Source organism: Pantherophis guttatus, chromosome 3 (genome assembly GCF_059756535.1).
Source record: "Pantherophis guttatus breed Tessera chromosome 3, ASM5975653v1, whole genome shotgun sequence".
Taxonomy (NCBI): Eukaryota; Metazoa; Chordata; class Lepidosauria; order Squamata; family Colubridae; genus Pantherophis; species Pantherophis guttatus.
Window position 1 is genome coordinate 14541810 of NC_142065.1, and position 16656 is coordinate 14558465.

A 16656-nucleotide genomic window follows, 5' to 3' on the forward strand; every position below is an offset into this window, starting at 1 on the left:
GTAACAGTGACAATGATGAATGTAAAATATCTCATGATCACACAGATACACACAATGAGAAGAAACCAAAAATAGGTAAACCAATTCATGACGAGTGTGCTCACATCTTACATAGGAAGTTAGGACATGCAAGTTTTCCTGTAGTACAAAAAATGACTGAACACGCAGAAGGTGTCAAAATAAAAAATTGTGAAAATTATTTGGAATGCTCAGTATGTAAATCTACTAAACTAAAAACTAGTCCCAGGCCAAAAAAATCCACCAGATCAACTAACAAAATTTTTGACTTAGTACACATGGACTTAGTTGGCCCATTAACTCCATCAATCACTTATAGAAAACGTTACTTCCTAACAATAGTAGACGATTACAGTCGCTATGGTTTTGTTTACACATTAAAACACAAGGATGAAACCTTTCAAAAATTTAAGGAATTTTACAAACGCATAGAAACACAACATAATATCAGAATAAAACAAATTATGACAGATAGGGGATGTGAATTCATGTCTAAAGAATTCTCCCAATGGTTAAAGGATAGAGGAATGCTACATTACACGTCTAGTCCATTTTCTGCGTTCCAGAACGGGATTGCAGAGAGAAAGAATTCCACATTACAAACCATGATTAGGTGCACATTAGAGGATGCTGGTTTAGGCAAACAATTTTGGTCAGAAGCCTTACATTATTCAAATTACACTCAAAATAGAACCTGGTCCAGTATTGTGAATAAGACACCATATGAGGTGATGTATAATAGGAAACCAAAATTAGCACACATGCACATATTTGGGGTCACTGCAGACGTACACATACCTAAACAGTTGAGAAGAAAGGGAGAAAACGTATCCAGAAGACTAAGATTTATGGGATATGAAACTGGCACCAAAGGGTACAGATTCATTGATAATAATAACAAATTTATAGTTTCCAGAACAGCTGTGTTCCATGAACAGGCCAACTGGTCTAAATTACATCTTAATGAAATATTTCCAAATAAATGCAAAGATACAAAATCTCGTGAGGAAGGGACAATAGAAAATCAAAATATCAACAAAAATAAAAACAAAACCAAAACATGGACAAATAGTCAACACAAAATAAAGACAGACACATTAACAAAAAAGGAAGCAAGATATTTGCATGACTACCACAGCAAACCTGAAAGAGCTATTAGGAACAACAGAAATCAAATACCAAATAAATACAGAGATTACATAATGCATATGGATGGTGAACAAATAACACCTAATACATATGAGGAAGTATTAAAACTCCCTCGTGAAGAAAAGGAAAAATGGGAACTAGCTATGAAAAAAGAGATGGAAAGTTTGCAAGGATTAAATGTATTCACACCTGCGATTGCACCTAAAGATAAAACAATTATTGGTACCAGGTGGATTTATAAAATTAAGAACCTAGAAGGAGGCAATACCCTATACAAAGCTAGATTGGTTGCACAAGGTTATGCACAAAAATATCCGGAGGACTATACTGACACGTACTCCCCCACAGTAAGAACAGAGAGTGTTAAAACAGCTCTAGTAGTAGCATCCGCACTCAATCTTGATGTATTTCAATATGACATACAGACTGCGTATCTACACGCAAAACTAGATAAGGAAATATATGTAAGAGCACCTCACAGTCAATACACTAATAAAAATGAAATTTGGCTATTGAACAAGAGTTTATACGGATTAAAGCAATCTGGCAAAAGATGGTACGATTGCTTGGTAAAAGTACTTAAGACCATGGATTTCAACGCTACCACTGCTGATAACTGTTTCTTTGTCAAAAAGAGTGATGATTACATTGAATTTGTATTGATTTATGTAGATGATATTTTATATATAGGAAAACACAAAGAGAGAAGAGAAATCTTTGTAAACAAGCTAAATGAACATTTCTCGTTGAAATCTCTAGGTAAAGTAAACAAATACCTTGGTGTACAAATTAACAAAACTAGAAGGGGATTCAAACTTACTCAGAAAGATAAGATTATTGAACTTCTAAACAAATGCAATTTAAACAATGCCAAACCCTGTGACACTCCTATGCAAACTGATTTCCTTAGAAATACTGATGAATCTTCCCCTGAATTCAAGGATAATACATTTTATAGATCAGTCATAGGTTCACTTCTTTATATATCTAATTGGACCAGGCCAGATATTGCATTACCACTCAATTTATTATCAAGGCACGTTAGCAAACCAACAATGTATCACTGGGAAGCTGTCAAAAAAATTTTAAGATATCTGAAAAGTACATTAGACTTTTGCCTAGTATTAGAACCTAGTGATAATAAAGAACCAAAACTTACATGTTACGCAGATGCGGATTGGGCTGGAGATATATCATGCAGAAAAAGTACTTCTGGTTATATTTTTCTGTTAAATGACTGTCCAGTTTACTGGTACACTGGTAAACAAGAACTGGTAGCCACTTCAACCACAGAAGCGGAATATGTTTGTTTATCCAAAGCTGCAAATAACCTTGTATGGTTTAATGATTTAATTTCAGATGTTTGGAAAAAACCTGCTTTGCCTTTTGTTATGCATGAAGACAATAAAGCAGCCATTGAAATATCTAGATCCGATGCCATTGGACAAAGATCCAGGCATATAGATATAAAATTTAAGCATGTGAGACAATTGTCTCAAGATGGATTTATCAAAGCAGTGCATTGTGATACCTCTGAACAATTAGCTGACATATTGACGAAGCCTTTACCTTCTAAACAGCACAAATACTTAACTTCCAAATTGTATGTCTTATATTGTCCTGAATCTGAATGTAATTGGTGTTGTATAGCGAACCGGCATTTAGAGGGGGATTTGTCAGATGTAAATGCCTTATTCCCTAATGTGTAAATAATGTATATATGGGATATCAGGGGTTAACTTATTCTTTGACTCTTAATGTATTCATAATTCACCACTCCCACTCTTGGCTCCACCCTTTGTATATATAAGGAGCCACCTTCACCATTTTCTTTGCTTCTATCTGTGAATATTCAGTGAATATAGAATGCCTATTATAATTAAAGAGAAATATATTTAAACCTCTAACTCTTATTACTATTATTGAGTCTGATCCTGAAAATATTGCAACAGGAATAAATCAACACTGAATCCAGCTATAAGTCCTTTAAAAGCAAAATTGTACTGTAATTTTCTGTGTAATCCTGGGATACTCTAGCGAATGGATTTTCAGAAACTGTCCCTTCCATCAAGTATGATTGCAGCTCCTATAAAATTTAGCAGCCCATCCTGAATGATATTTTCCTGGGCTACCATTGCCAGGAATTTGACACAGGCCCTTTTAGAAGATCTGCTACTTTGGATTATCAGCACTGATTGGGCTGGTAAACTAGATCAATATTTCTCAATCTTGTCAACATTAAGATCCATGGATTTCAACTCCAAGAATCACATAGTCATTGGGCCTTTCCTTTACTTTCCCAGATATTTGCACAGATAGATGACTATACTCCTGTAGATCTTTCCTTCCTTCCTTCCTTCCTTCCTTCCTTCCTTCCTTCCTTCCTTCCTTCCTTCCCTCCCTCTCTCCTGCCCTCCCTCCTCCCTCCTTCCTTCCCTCCATTTACTTCTTTCTTTCTTCCTCCCTTTCTTTCTTCCTTCCTTCCGCTCTCCCTCCCTCCCTCCCTGTCTGCCTGCCTTTTGTCTTTCCTTCACTCCCTTGCCTTCCTCCCTCCCTCCCTCCCTTCCACCCACTCACCCTCCCTCCCTTCCTGTCTGCCTGCCTTTTTTCTTTCCTTCACTTCCTTACCCTCCCTCCCTCCCTCCCTTCCACCTCTCTTCCTTCCTTCCCTCCCTCCCTTCCTTCTTTCCACCCACTCTCTCTCCCTTCCTTCTCCCCTCCTTCCTTTCTCCCTTCATCCCTCCCTTCCTGCCTGCCTGCCTTTCATCTTTCCTTCACTCCCTTACCCTCCCTCCCTTCCTTCCTCCCTTCCACCCATTCACCCTCCCTCCCTTCCTTCTCCCCTCCTTCCTTTCTCCCTTCCTCCCTTCCTTCTGTTGGAAGAAACATCCTTCTAGGTTCTGCTCCAAGTGGGGAAACAGATACTGGAAACATGGAGACTGCTTGGAAAGATGGTTTAATGGTGGACAGGATCACATGGCTTGAGTTCCTGAACAGAAAAGGGGCAGATACAGAAAATCCTCGGGTTTTTATGCTCTCTCTGGCTCTGCATTTCTTGGGGCTCCAAAAGAGTATCCTGATTGGTTGTCAGACTCCCAGGGGGTGGGGGCCTTGCTGGCTGATGGTCACATGTGCTTCCCAGGTCACATGTGGTGAGTTTCTGCTGCTATTGTGTAGAGGGCTAATCCTATCTTTGGCAATTCCTACTATGGCTCTGCCTGAAGGAGGTAGATCTTTGTTATGTAGAATAGACTGGCCCAGGCCTTAATGGCCCATTGACAAAGGGTGGGGGGCAGAAAGGTGGGAGCTGCTTTGTCTGTAAAATATGCTTCTCATATTTCTCATCCAGGGAAATATAATATTCTGCCTTTTTAATATTTCCTAAAATATTTCACTCTTCCAGGAAAGGGGTGGGTGCTAACTTCCTACACTTCCTTCCTGCCTGCCTGCCTTTCATCTTTCCTTCACTCCCTTACCCTCCCTCCCTTCCTTCCTCCCTTCCACCCACTCATCCTCCCTCCCTCCCTTCCTTTGTCCCTTCCACCCACTCACCTTCCCTCCCTTCCTTCTCCCCTCCTTCCTTTCTCCCTTCCTCCCTTCCTTCCTGCCTGCCTACCTTTCTTCTTTCCTTCACTCCCCTCCCTTCCCTTCCCTTCCTCTCCCTCCCTCCTTTCTCTTTTAAGACTATCTTTTCTCTGATGCTACAGCCATGAAAACAGTAGGAACAGCTTGTCCTCTTGTTCCTAAGTTGCTCTGTAGTTCCCTGAAAACTATGCAGTAATATTGATCTGATTGTTTGACTTCCCTGGAAACCAGGTAGCAATGTTTCTATTGCAACTTAAAATTGTCTTTAAAAAGAATAATAAAAGGAAAGCAAGATGAAGTTTTGCAGGATGGGAAACAAGAGGAGCCTAGGCAGAAACCAAGAGGGATTCTGGGATATGTAAGTCTTGAATGGACTAAAATGGATGATTGCTGCATCCATCACAAAATTATATAAAAAAACAGCAATTGCCAACCAGCAGGATGTTGAAACACATTCTTGTTCCTGAACAAAGGCAAGGATGTACACCAAAGGTGCTTTTTCGAGAGGCAACTGGACTTTCTTTGTTTTCTTGAAGACATTTCTCTTCTCATCCAAGATTCAGTTTTCAGAAGTAGTTCAGTTCTTCTCCAGTACTGAACATCTTCCAGAACTGAAAAAGCTTCTTGGATGAGAAGCGACATGTCTTCAAAGAAAAACAAAGAAAGCCCAGTTGCCAGAAGCTTCTTCCAGAACTGAAGAAGCTTCTTGGATGAGAAGTGAAACCTCTTCAAGGAAAAACAAAGGAAGTCCATCTGCTTCTTGAAAAAGCGCCTTTGGGACAACCATGACCTGGATGACTGAGAATCTCCGTAGGAAAAACATTCCTGTTCCATGAGAATTTCACCCAACTTTTCTTTTCCTTGGAAAGACATTTCTAAACCGAATTTCGTTTCATCTAAGTAAGAACTGGAAGAAAAAAAAAACAAGAACAAAAGCTTTCTCCACCTAGACCTGCTTCTTAGATTATAGACGTTGGCCGGTGCATTAATATTGCCTTGTGTTCTCTCCGGTTGAAAAGTGGAATATAAAATCGGGGGAAAGATTAATCGATAGGCCTGCACACTTGAGTCATGATCCTCCCATGCTTGTTTTCTGTTTATTTTCCGAACATGTAATCCATGGGCTATAATTACAGATAGTCAAAAGGGAGCTTCTGAGCTGAGAGATTGCTTTAGAAGCATAGACTGTCATGGGAACTGTTTTTCCATTAATAAAAAGATTTTTTTTTTCTCTCAGCAGGGCTATAGACCCTTCCATTGGTTGCCATGCACTTACAGTTTATTGAGACAGCAGCATTCTGTGATTAAATCACCAGCCTTCTCCTTACCTGCATGCCGTTATATTAGCCTCCCTTTGAGCAAAATGCAAATCTGTGTCACATTTCTAAATGGAAGCATTCATTATCGAGCAAGTTCCTCTCACGGTGCATAAATAGAAGCTTCCGATCATTCTTCGCTTTTTAATTGTTCACGTAATTGGGGCAGGAAGGTAAAACACCAGGCCAGGCTTTCTTGTGTAGAATCTGATTTCGCTTTGAGACATCTCAAAACAGCAGCAATTGCAGTAGATAGCCCCCAACTTAGAAAAGAAGGAATAATATATAAGTCACTGTGCACTTCAAGATAAGACCTTTGTAGCAGATTGGATAAAGCTTACTGGGTGGGTGAGTGTGTGGGTGGGTAGGTGGATGAATAGACTAGACTAGACTAGACTAGACTAGACTAGACTAGACTAGACTAGAATAGAATAGAATAGAATAGAATAGAATAGAATAGAATAGAATAGAATAGAATAGAATAGAATTCTGTATTGGCCAAGTGTGATTGGACACACAAGGAATTTGTTTTGGTGCATATGCTCTCAGTGTACATAAAAAGACAAGATATGTTCGTCAAGAATCATAAGGTACAACACTTAATGATAGTCATAGGGTACGAATAAGCAATCGAATCATACTAGGAAACAATCAATATAAATTGTTAAGGATACAGCAATAAGTTACAGTCATACAGTCATATGTGGGGGGAGATGAGTCAGCGGCCTGTGCAGATTGTAGCTAATTCTGACAGCGAGGAGGCTGGTGTGGTGCTGCGCCAGCATCTTGTGCAGCTGGCACCCGAGTCAGACAATGAGGAGCCTGGAGAAGATGTTGTGCCAGAGGCAGGGATTCAGCCAAGGCCTTCAGAATCTCCAGAAGCTCCTTTAAGTGAAGAGGACAAAGAGGAGGAGCCTCTTCTCGATGCACGGGCGCACAGAGCTGCCAAAAGGCAGGAGTGGCTCCTCAGGAGGAGGTCTCCTCAAGAGTAAGGCTTGGGGCTAATTGGCCACTCCCTTAGCCTATTTAAGGAGGAATGCTGACTGAAGCAATTTTGTAGGGAACAACTTTAGTTCACTCTACTTCGTGTCTGGATTCTCTGCAAATTGCTTCTGGGCTTTCTGCCAACCTTAGTAAGATTGTGATTACTTTATCTTTGGTTTCTTGTAGGCTGTTAAGAAAGTTTATTAACAGCCTTTGTGTTGAAAAAGACTGAGTTATTTTAGTAAATTAAGTTTTGTACAAACTTTGTGTGTGCTGTGTTCTTTGGGATCCGTAGCTGGCGCAGAACAATGGGTGATAGGAATGATGAGAAGACTAATAGTAATAGTAATGCAGACTTAGTGAATAGTTTGACAGTGTTGAGGGAATTGTTTGTTTAGCAGAGTGATGGCATTCGGAGGAAAACTGTTCTTGTGTCTAGTTGTTTTGGTGTGCAGTGCTCTATAGCGTTGTTTTGAGAGTAGGAATTGAAACAATTTATTTCCAGGATGCGAGGGGTCTGTAAATATTTTCACAGCCCTCTTTTTGACTTGGCAGTATACAGGTCCTCAATGGAAGGCAGGTTGGTAGTAATTGTTTTTGCTGCAGGAGAAGAGGAGAGGAGAGGAGACCACAGGAGAGGCGAGGAGAGGAGAGGAGAGGAGAGGAGAGGAGAGGAGAGGAGAGGAGAGGAGAGGAGAGGAGAGGAGAGGAGAGAAGAGAAGAGAAGAGAAGAGAAGAGAAGAGAAGAGAAGAGAAGAGAAGAGAAGAGAGTTGGAAGGAACTTTGGAGGTCTTCTAGTCCAATCCCCTGCTCAGGCAGGAAACCCTACACCACTTCAGACAAATGGTTATCCAACATCTTCTTAAAAATTTCCAGGGTTGGAGCATTCACAACTTCTGGAGGCAAGTGGTTCCACTGATTAATTGTCCTAACTGTCAGGAAAATTCTCCTTAGTTCTAGGTTGCTCCTCTCCTTGATTAATATTTTCAATATTAATATTTTCAATCTTAAGCAAAGTTGAAAAACCCAGGTGGCATAACTTCAAACTGACAGGAGGGAAGTTCAAAAGTAATGTTAGAAAGTATAACTTCACAGAAAGAGTATGGGAACCTTAGAATCAACTTCCAGCTGAGGTAGTGGGTCAGTCTTCAGTAAGTGAGTTTAGACATGCTTGGGATTTATTTTATTTTATTTATTCAATTTATATGCCGCCCCTTTCCAAAGACCCAGGGCGGCTCACAATACACTCAAAAAATCACTATAAAAACACTTAAAAATTAAAAACATTAAAGACATTAAAACCCATTCACACCATTCATGGCCGGATCTCGTCAGATCGCAAAGTGAGATCAACGGCCCCAGGCCTGCCGGAAAAGTCAGGTCTTCACCGCTTTTCGGAAGGCCAATAGGGTGGGGATGGTCCGGACCTCAGGAAGTAACTGGTTCCAGAGAGCTGGGGCAGCCACAGAGAAGGCCCTCCCCCACGGGCCCACCAGCCGGCATTGTTTAGCTGACAGGACCTGGAGGAGACCAACTCTGTGGGATCTTACCGGTTGCTGGGAGCTATGCGGTAGAAGGCGGTCTCGAAGATACTGCTGCGAGGCTCAACACTGGCCTTGAGCCATGTAGGGTTTTAAAGGTAATAACCAACACATAAAGAGATGTCCCTCATCTGACAAAAATTAAAAGAAATAAAATGAAATTAAAAAAAACCTCAAAAGGCAGACTGTCAGGCCTGGAAGCCATCTTTTTCATTGGATCAATGAACTGCTAGGTTTTTTTCTGCCCTCAGTTTTATACCCTGTTTCCTCAAAAATAAGACCTCCCTGGATAATAAGCCCAACTGGGCTTTTGAGCGCATGTGCTAAAATAAGCCCTTCCCAAAAATAAGCCCTCCCCAAAAATATTTAAACACATGCGCAGCCATTTCCTCTGGTTAGGGTTAGAGAGACAGAGCTGGAAATCAGGTAAGACGGCAAGAGGAGCCCCATCTTGCTCCACATGCCCCAAAATAATAAGACCTCCTCAAAAATAAGCCCTCCCCTAAAATATTTAAACGAATGCGCAGCCGGTCACCGCCATTTTCTCTGGTTAGGGTTAGGGAGACAGAGCTGGAAATCAGGTAAGACAGCAAGAGGAGTCCCATCTTGCTTCACGCACCCCAAAATAATAAGACCTCCCCGAAAATAAGGCCAAGCCCTTATTTCAGGGTTCAAAAAAATATAAGACAGGGTCTTGTTTTCAGGAAAACACGGTACGTTTTTACATTTCTATATCCAAGTGTTCACAAGAAGTGCTCTAATAACTTGCTCTAAAACTTGGCCCAATATAGATATGAAGTTGAGAAGTCCGAAATTCCCTGAGTCTTTCTTTTTCTGAAGATAAGGTCAATAATCTCCCATCAGTCCTCCTGGGATTTTGAAAACTTTTCCAGGAGTACTCAAAGATAAGAAAGGTAAATCAAAACCGAAGTCATAAAATAAAATAATAAAATAGATTTTTTAAAAAATTAAAAAATAAACTTAATGCAACCCCCTTTGCTAAGGATGTAACTCATCTGGCTCTGGAGACCAGCATTTGTTTAAATTAATTAAGTTTTTAATAGAAGAGAATATATGTAGCTCAGGGTTGAACTGTGGAGTCCTTGGTGCTCTCCAAGCTTGGTGGCTTGCTTGCAGACAGGTAATGAAATGTCAAGTAATGAAACATCTACAAGCAAACAGCCAAGCTCAGAGAGCACCAAGGACTCCATAATTAAATTTTATTTTATCCCTCTCCAGCTCCCTCCTTCTGCCAGGGGCACAGCATTAGCTTAGCTGGGGCTTCATTTTTCTCCTGAATGCAGACATAACAAGTAAGTTAAGTTATTCTGCCAACATCTGTTACTTCTGTGCCCTCACAGCACACCTAATAAGATCTTTGCCTTTCTTTTCATTACTGGTCTGCCCAAACCCCATTTTTGGTTATTATTTTGGGCATTTCTTGCAAACCTCAATTCATTCTGAGCTTCAGCGTTATCTTGCACAGTCTCTACAGTTTCTAGCGATTGTTATGTTATATATATATGCTACTACCCTTTTAGGGATATGTTTACAATTACACGGGAAGAAACCCGAGATATTAACTGTAGACACACACACATATATATTTTTTTTTTATTGGCATCCACCCTTTATTATTTTTTTTATAACACAAAGCAGTGAACACACAGTACTTCTTTCTCCTTCTATTTCCCAACAACAACAACACTGTGAGATGTGTTGGGTTGAGGGAGACTGACTGGCCCAGAGTCACCCAGCTGGCTTTCTTGCCTAAGGCTGGACTAGAACTCCCAGTCTCCTGGTGATTGGCCCCAAATCACCCAGCTGGCTTTCTTGCCTAAGGCTGGACTAGAACTCCCAGTCTCCTGGTGATTGGCCCCAAATCACCCAGCTGGCTTTCTTGCCGAAGGCTGGACTAGAACTCCCAGTCTCCTGGTGATTGGCCCCAAATCACCCAGCTGGCTTTCTTGCCGAAGGCTGGACTAGAACTCCCAGTCTCCTGGTGATTGGCCCCAAATCACCCAGCTGGCTTTCTTGCCTAAGGCTGGACTAGAACTCCCAGTCTCTTGGTGATTGGCCCCAAATCACCCAGCTGGCTTTCTTGCCGAAGGCTGGACTAGAACTCCCAGTCTCCTGGTGATTGGCCCCAAATCACTCAGCTGGCTTTCTTGCCTAAGGCTGGACTAGAACTCCCAGTCTCTTGGTGATTGGCCACAAATCACCCAGCTGGCTTTCTTGCCTAAGGCTGGACTAGAACTCTCAGTCTCCTGGCTTTTACCTGATGCCATAACCACTTATATTCTACTATTATTTACTTCTTTGGCTATGCTCTCCTCCTTCTGTTTCCTATATATGGCTCCTTTCCTTTCCAATATTTTAGAAAGCTGTAAATGCAACCATTCTGATCCGTTTAGGTGTCACCCATTTTCCTTCCAGTAGGAATTGTTTGCAATGTTGCATTTAATATCTCATTTCATAGGCTTCCTTATCCTTTCCTAACACTTTTTCTCCTTCAAACTTCTAAGCTTTTCCTTTCAACTGATGTTATATGATTCCATGGCTGGATTGTCGAAGCTGGCAGAGAGTCAGGCATTTATTTGACTTTGGCTGCCCAACTTCCTCCCCGAGATCTCTTTCAAGAGGGCTTTTGTGGTTAAGCAAAAGATGTCTAAGCTGCTGGAAAGGACATCCAAGCAAGTATGTTTTTGCTTCCCTTTCATCCTTATCTTTTATGGGAGGCACTATTTGCCTTAAAAATAAATACAATACTTTGTATTGAACTAGATTAGATTTGTTTAGCTTTCTGATCTCTGCCTTTGATTGCTGCGCATTGATTTCCCAACCAGAATCCTCCAGTTACATAGATAGGAGCTCTCTGATGCAGTGGCTGGCTCTGATCCTACTTTCAAAGCATTGGGAATGACCTTAAAGTCATTTAATGATACTGTCCTGCTAGGTCTGGGAAAGGATTTTGCTGTATAAGTGAGTTACATTCACAATTAGTCTATGTAGAAGTATGAAAATAAGCCAATCAAAATGTGAGAGGGATCCTGGAGTCCTAGTGGACAACCATTTAGATATGAGCCAGCCGTGTGCAGCAGCTGCCAAAAAAGCCAACACAGTTCTAAGCTGCATAAACAGAGGGATAGAATCAAGATCACATGAAGTGTTAATACCACTTTATAATGCCTTGGTAAGGCCACACTTGGAATACTGCATTCAGTTTTGGCCTCCATGATGTAAAAAGGATGTGGAGACTCTAGAAAAAATGCAGAGAAGAGCAACAAAGATGGTGAGGGGACTGGAGGCTAAAACATATGAAGAACAGTTGCAGGAACTGGGTATGTCTAGTTTATTTATTTTATTTATTTATTTTATTCGGCTTATATGCCGCCCTATCTCACAATGGACTCAGGGCGGCTCACAACAATAAAACACAAGCCACAATAAAAATAAAGACTAAAATCTAAAAAATTTAAAATGAACCCATTAAAACCCTTAAAACCCCATCATCAGACCAGGTCAAGGGATTTGAAAAGCCAAGTTTTTAATTCCCGGCGGAAGGTGCGAAGGTCGGGCGCTCGTCAGAGCTCCAAGGGGAGTTGATTCCAGAGGGTGGGCGCCCCAACCGAGAAGGCTCTACTCCTTTAATGAAAAGAAGGACTAGGGGAGACATGATAGCAGTCTTCCAATATTTCAGGGGCTGCCACAAAGAAGAGGGAGTCAAGCTATTCTCCAAAGCACCTGAGGGCAGGACAAGAAGCAAAGGGTGGAAACTAAACAAGGAGAGAAGTAATCTCTAGAACTAAGGAGAAATTTCCTGACAGTGAGAACAATTAATCAGTGGAACAACTTGCCTGCAGAAGTTGTGAATGCTCCAACAGTGGAAGTTTTTAAGAAGATGTTGGTTAACCATTTGTCTGAAGTGGTGTAGGGTTTCCTGCCTAGGAAAGGGGTTTGACTAGAAGACCTCCAAGGTCCCTTCCAACTCTGTTATTCTATTTCTTCTAAATATAAGATTCAGGGTGAACCTGAGTTTCAAGAATTGAAAGTCAAGTGTCATGTGCCAGGGAAATCAGAAAATCCAGGCCATTCAAAGATTTATTGCAAGCTTAAGCTCTCTACAAGAATCTGAACTACTAATAGTTCAAGCAAATTAGCGGTGTATAAAAGGAATTCAAGGTAGGATGGACTTAGATCTCTTGTGGGTGCGAAGGGACTCATGACTGATGATGCATTTGACCCCTCCCCCTCCCTCAGGCTCAGCCTGGTCATCTCCTACACCAGGTGGGATGCAAAGAACAGAACACTTTCAATACTTTCGATACTTTCAAAATCATTAACACTGCAGACTTTCAGCCAGATACTTTCAAGATTTCAGACCACAGAATAACAGAGTTGGAAGGGACCTTGGAGGTCTTCTAGTCCAACTCCCTGCTCAAGCAGGAGACATTATACCTTTCCAGACAAATAGCTGCCCAATATTTTCTAAAAAAAAATCTCCACTAATGTAGCACCCACAACTTCTGAAGTCAAACCGTTCCACAGATTGATTGTGCTAATTTTCAGGAAATGTCTCCTTATTTCTGGGTTGGATCTCTTGAATGGTTTCCATCCATTGTTTCTTGTCTGGCCTTCTGGCATTTTGGAGAATAGGTTGAGCCCTCTTTTGCGAGGCAGCCTCTTAGATATTGGAATACTGCTATCACGTCACCTGTAGTTATTCTTTTTAGTTGACTAGACATACCCAATTCCTGCAATTGTTCTTCTACAGCCTCCTGTCACCTAATCATCTTTGTTGCTGTTCTTTGCACTCTTTCTAGGGTCTCAACATCTTTTTTATATCGTGGCAACCAAAACCTGATACAATATTTCATGCACATAACCCTCCTCCCCCAAACACACACACACACACACAAACACAAATTCCCTACACAAGCATGATAATCAATGGTTATTCTGGCATTCTACAGAGGTCACGAGGAGTAGATTGGGATAATTAGCATTTGTCCATAAATTTATTAGGCATGATTTAATTTGGCTCATTTCCAAATCATGTAAATATATAAATTTAAATTTAAATAAATAAATTTAACACAAAATAGTTGGTCGTGAAAGCGACTGCCTGAGGGCTCCTGGATTGGGGCTGAAAGGCAAAAAGGAAGCAGTTATGCTCCTTCCCATATTTGGGTAGACCAGGTTGCTTCAACAGAAAACTATATATATATATATATATATATATATATATATATATATATATATATATATATATACATACATACATACATACATACATACATACATACATACATACATACATACATATATATATATTGTGTGTGTGTGTGTGTGTGTATGTATAACGTTTGCATATTTCCATCTTCCTTTAGACTTGAAGGATGTAATGTGTCCTTTTCTCCCTTAAGTACAGATGAAATTGATTGAAGCAACAGTCTAGAATGTTTCCCTGGTGATCCATCAGGCTCCCCCCAGATAGGATTTTTACTGCACTTTTTTTTTTCTCAAGATATTTCTTACTAAAGATGCTTCCCACTGGGCAACTGGATATGCTTTTCAGTGACTCACTGTTCCTGGTTTAGTGAGTTTGCCTTTTGACTCTACTTATTGAGGCATGAATTGGTAAGAATATTTGTATTTGATTGCTTGTCCCAAAGGCCCTTTTCCAAAAGGCAACTGAACTCTCTTGGTTTTTTTCTCTCTAAAAATGTTTTGCTTCTCATCTATGAAGCTTCTTCAGTTCCTTCCTGAATGAGAAGTGAAATGCTTGCAAAGGGAAAAAAAAACAACCCAAGAAAGTCCAGTTGCCTTTTGGAAACGCATCTTTGGGAAAACCATGACCTGGATGATTGAGAATCTCCACAGACGTTTTATGGTTTGAATTAACTGGTTCTTCCATTTCCTAGACTGCATTTGTCTGAAACGTTATTTATTATTTCATTTGGAAGCAGCTGCTCATATTTACCTGACAGTAACGCATGGAAAGGAGCATATTAATTGTATGTCATTTCATTTTAAATGTCAAATCAATCAATCAATCTATCATCAATCAGAATAGAGCTGGAAGGACCTTGGAGGTCTTCTAGTCCAACCCCCTGCTCAAGCAAGAGAACCTATTCCATTTCAGACAAATGGTTGTCCAATCTCTTCTTAAAAACCTCCAGTGATGGAGCATCCACGACTTCTGGAGGCAAGCTGTTCCATTGGTTAATTATCCTCCCGGTTAGGAAGTTTCTCCTTAATTCCAGGCTGCTTCTCTCCTTGAGCAGTTTCCATCCATTGTTTCTTGTCTTGCCTTCTTGTGCTTTGGAAAATAAGTTGACCCCCTTTTCTTTGTGGCAGCCCCTCAAATACTGGAATACTGCTATCATGTCCCCCTTAGTCCTTTTAGTTTGTGGCCTGGCATTGTCCACTCTTTTACTTCGAAGCTACCTCAAACTCCAGCCCGTGATTGACCTACAGTTCCCCACCAATACATACTCCTGATTTTCAAGAAATATGTGAAAGACTAGAAGTTAGTAGGATTGGGATAGAAGCCATGTTCAAATGCCATGATGCCTATCAAATCGTGCAAACAATGATTTTCCCTGTGAAACAGCAGGAAAGCAAAACTTAAAGACTTTGAAGAAGCAGGATAGAAAAAGCATTGACACTTTGGAACGTTTGTGTTGGAGGTGATTCCTGAGAATGCCAGGATCTCAATGTGTTTTCCAAGGCTTTCATTATTTCTCTACCAAATGCTATTCTACAGCATATTTCTTGACTGACAGTTCTTTTATGTTTAATTTAATTTAATTTAATATTTAAATTTATATACCGCCCTTCTCCCGAAGGACTCAGGGCGGTGAACAGCCAGAAGTAAAAAAAATCAAATACAAATTTAAAAACAATTTAAAAATAAATTAACTGCCCAACAGTTAAAATCCCCCATTAAAAATTAAAATACACAATTGGAGAAATTAGGCCAGCCCGACTTGATGAAATAAAAAGGTTTTGAGGGCCCGACAGAAAGTACGTAAGTCCGGAATCGTCCGTATCTCCGGGAGGAAGCTCGTTCCAGAGGGCAGGTGCTCCCACAGAGAAAGCTCTCCCCCTGGGGGCCGCCAGTCCGCATTGTTTGGCCAATGGCATCCGGAGGAGCCAGTCTCTGTGGGAGCATACTGGCCGGTGGGAGGCTCTCGGTGGCAGAAGGCAGTCCCGTAAATATCCAGGCCCTAAGCCATGGAGCGCTCTAAAGGTGGTCACCAACACCTTGAATCACACCCGGAGGACCACCGGGAGCCAGTGCAGCTCACACAGGAGAGGTGTTACATGGGAGCACCATGACGCTCCCATAATCACCCATGCGGACGCATTCTGGACCAGTTGGAGCCTCCGGGTGCTCTTCAAGGGGAGCCTCATGTTGATAAACAGTCTTAAAAGGCAGAAGGTATACAATACTTCAGTATCTTGATGGTCAGTTTTAAGCAGTATTTTGCTAGCCTAGTATTGTACAATAGTTCATAAATTCTGTTAAATTTCCTTTTTGGGGAGTATGAGAATGTAGACTGACCTCTTATGATCTATTGGTTACTCGTCTTTTGCCATAATTGCTAATGTGGTTTGGTTAGATTCTTCTTCTGTTGTTTTTTGTAGCTATTCGGTGGTGGGTTGCCCCTGGTTCGATCCAGTTCTATAGAACCAGTAGTAAAACCGGCGGGAGGCTCCACCCACCATGACGTCATAATGGGTGACCTGCGCATGAGCAGAAGTGTGCGCACTCCCATTGCGAACCGGCAGTAAAGGTAAGTAGAACCCACCCCTGTAGCTATTCCATGAGTTCCTGTTGTCTTCTGACTTGCAAGGATTTAACAAACTTCTAATATTACAGGTTCTTGTAAGTAGGGAATATCTTCTAGGTTAACTTAGATGTTGGCATCTCTACCATATAGAAGTTCAGAATCAATTATTGTTGGTCCATTGGCACTTGGCCACTTCAGCCTATCAATTTGAGGTTGGAACTTCTTCAGTCCAAAGATTTTTTGGGGGAAGGTTTCCTTTTACTG

General features: G+C 41.0%; 1 long non-coding RNA gene across 1 annotated transcript in view; it reads right to left on the reverse strand.

The window, feature by feature from the left end:
- LOC117674821 (uncharacterized) overlaps positions 1–16290 on the reverse strand; it is a 52236-nt gene extending 35946 nt beyond the window's left edge. The window contains exon 1 of the long non-coding RNA XR_004593997.3: positions 16164–16290. This is a non-coding gene — a long non-coding RNA (uncharacterized LOC117674821). The remainder of the gene's footprint in view (positions 1–16163) is intronic.
- Between the last annotated feature and the right edge of the window lie 366 nt (positions 16291–16656).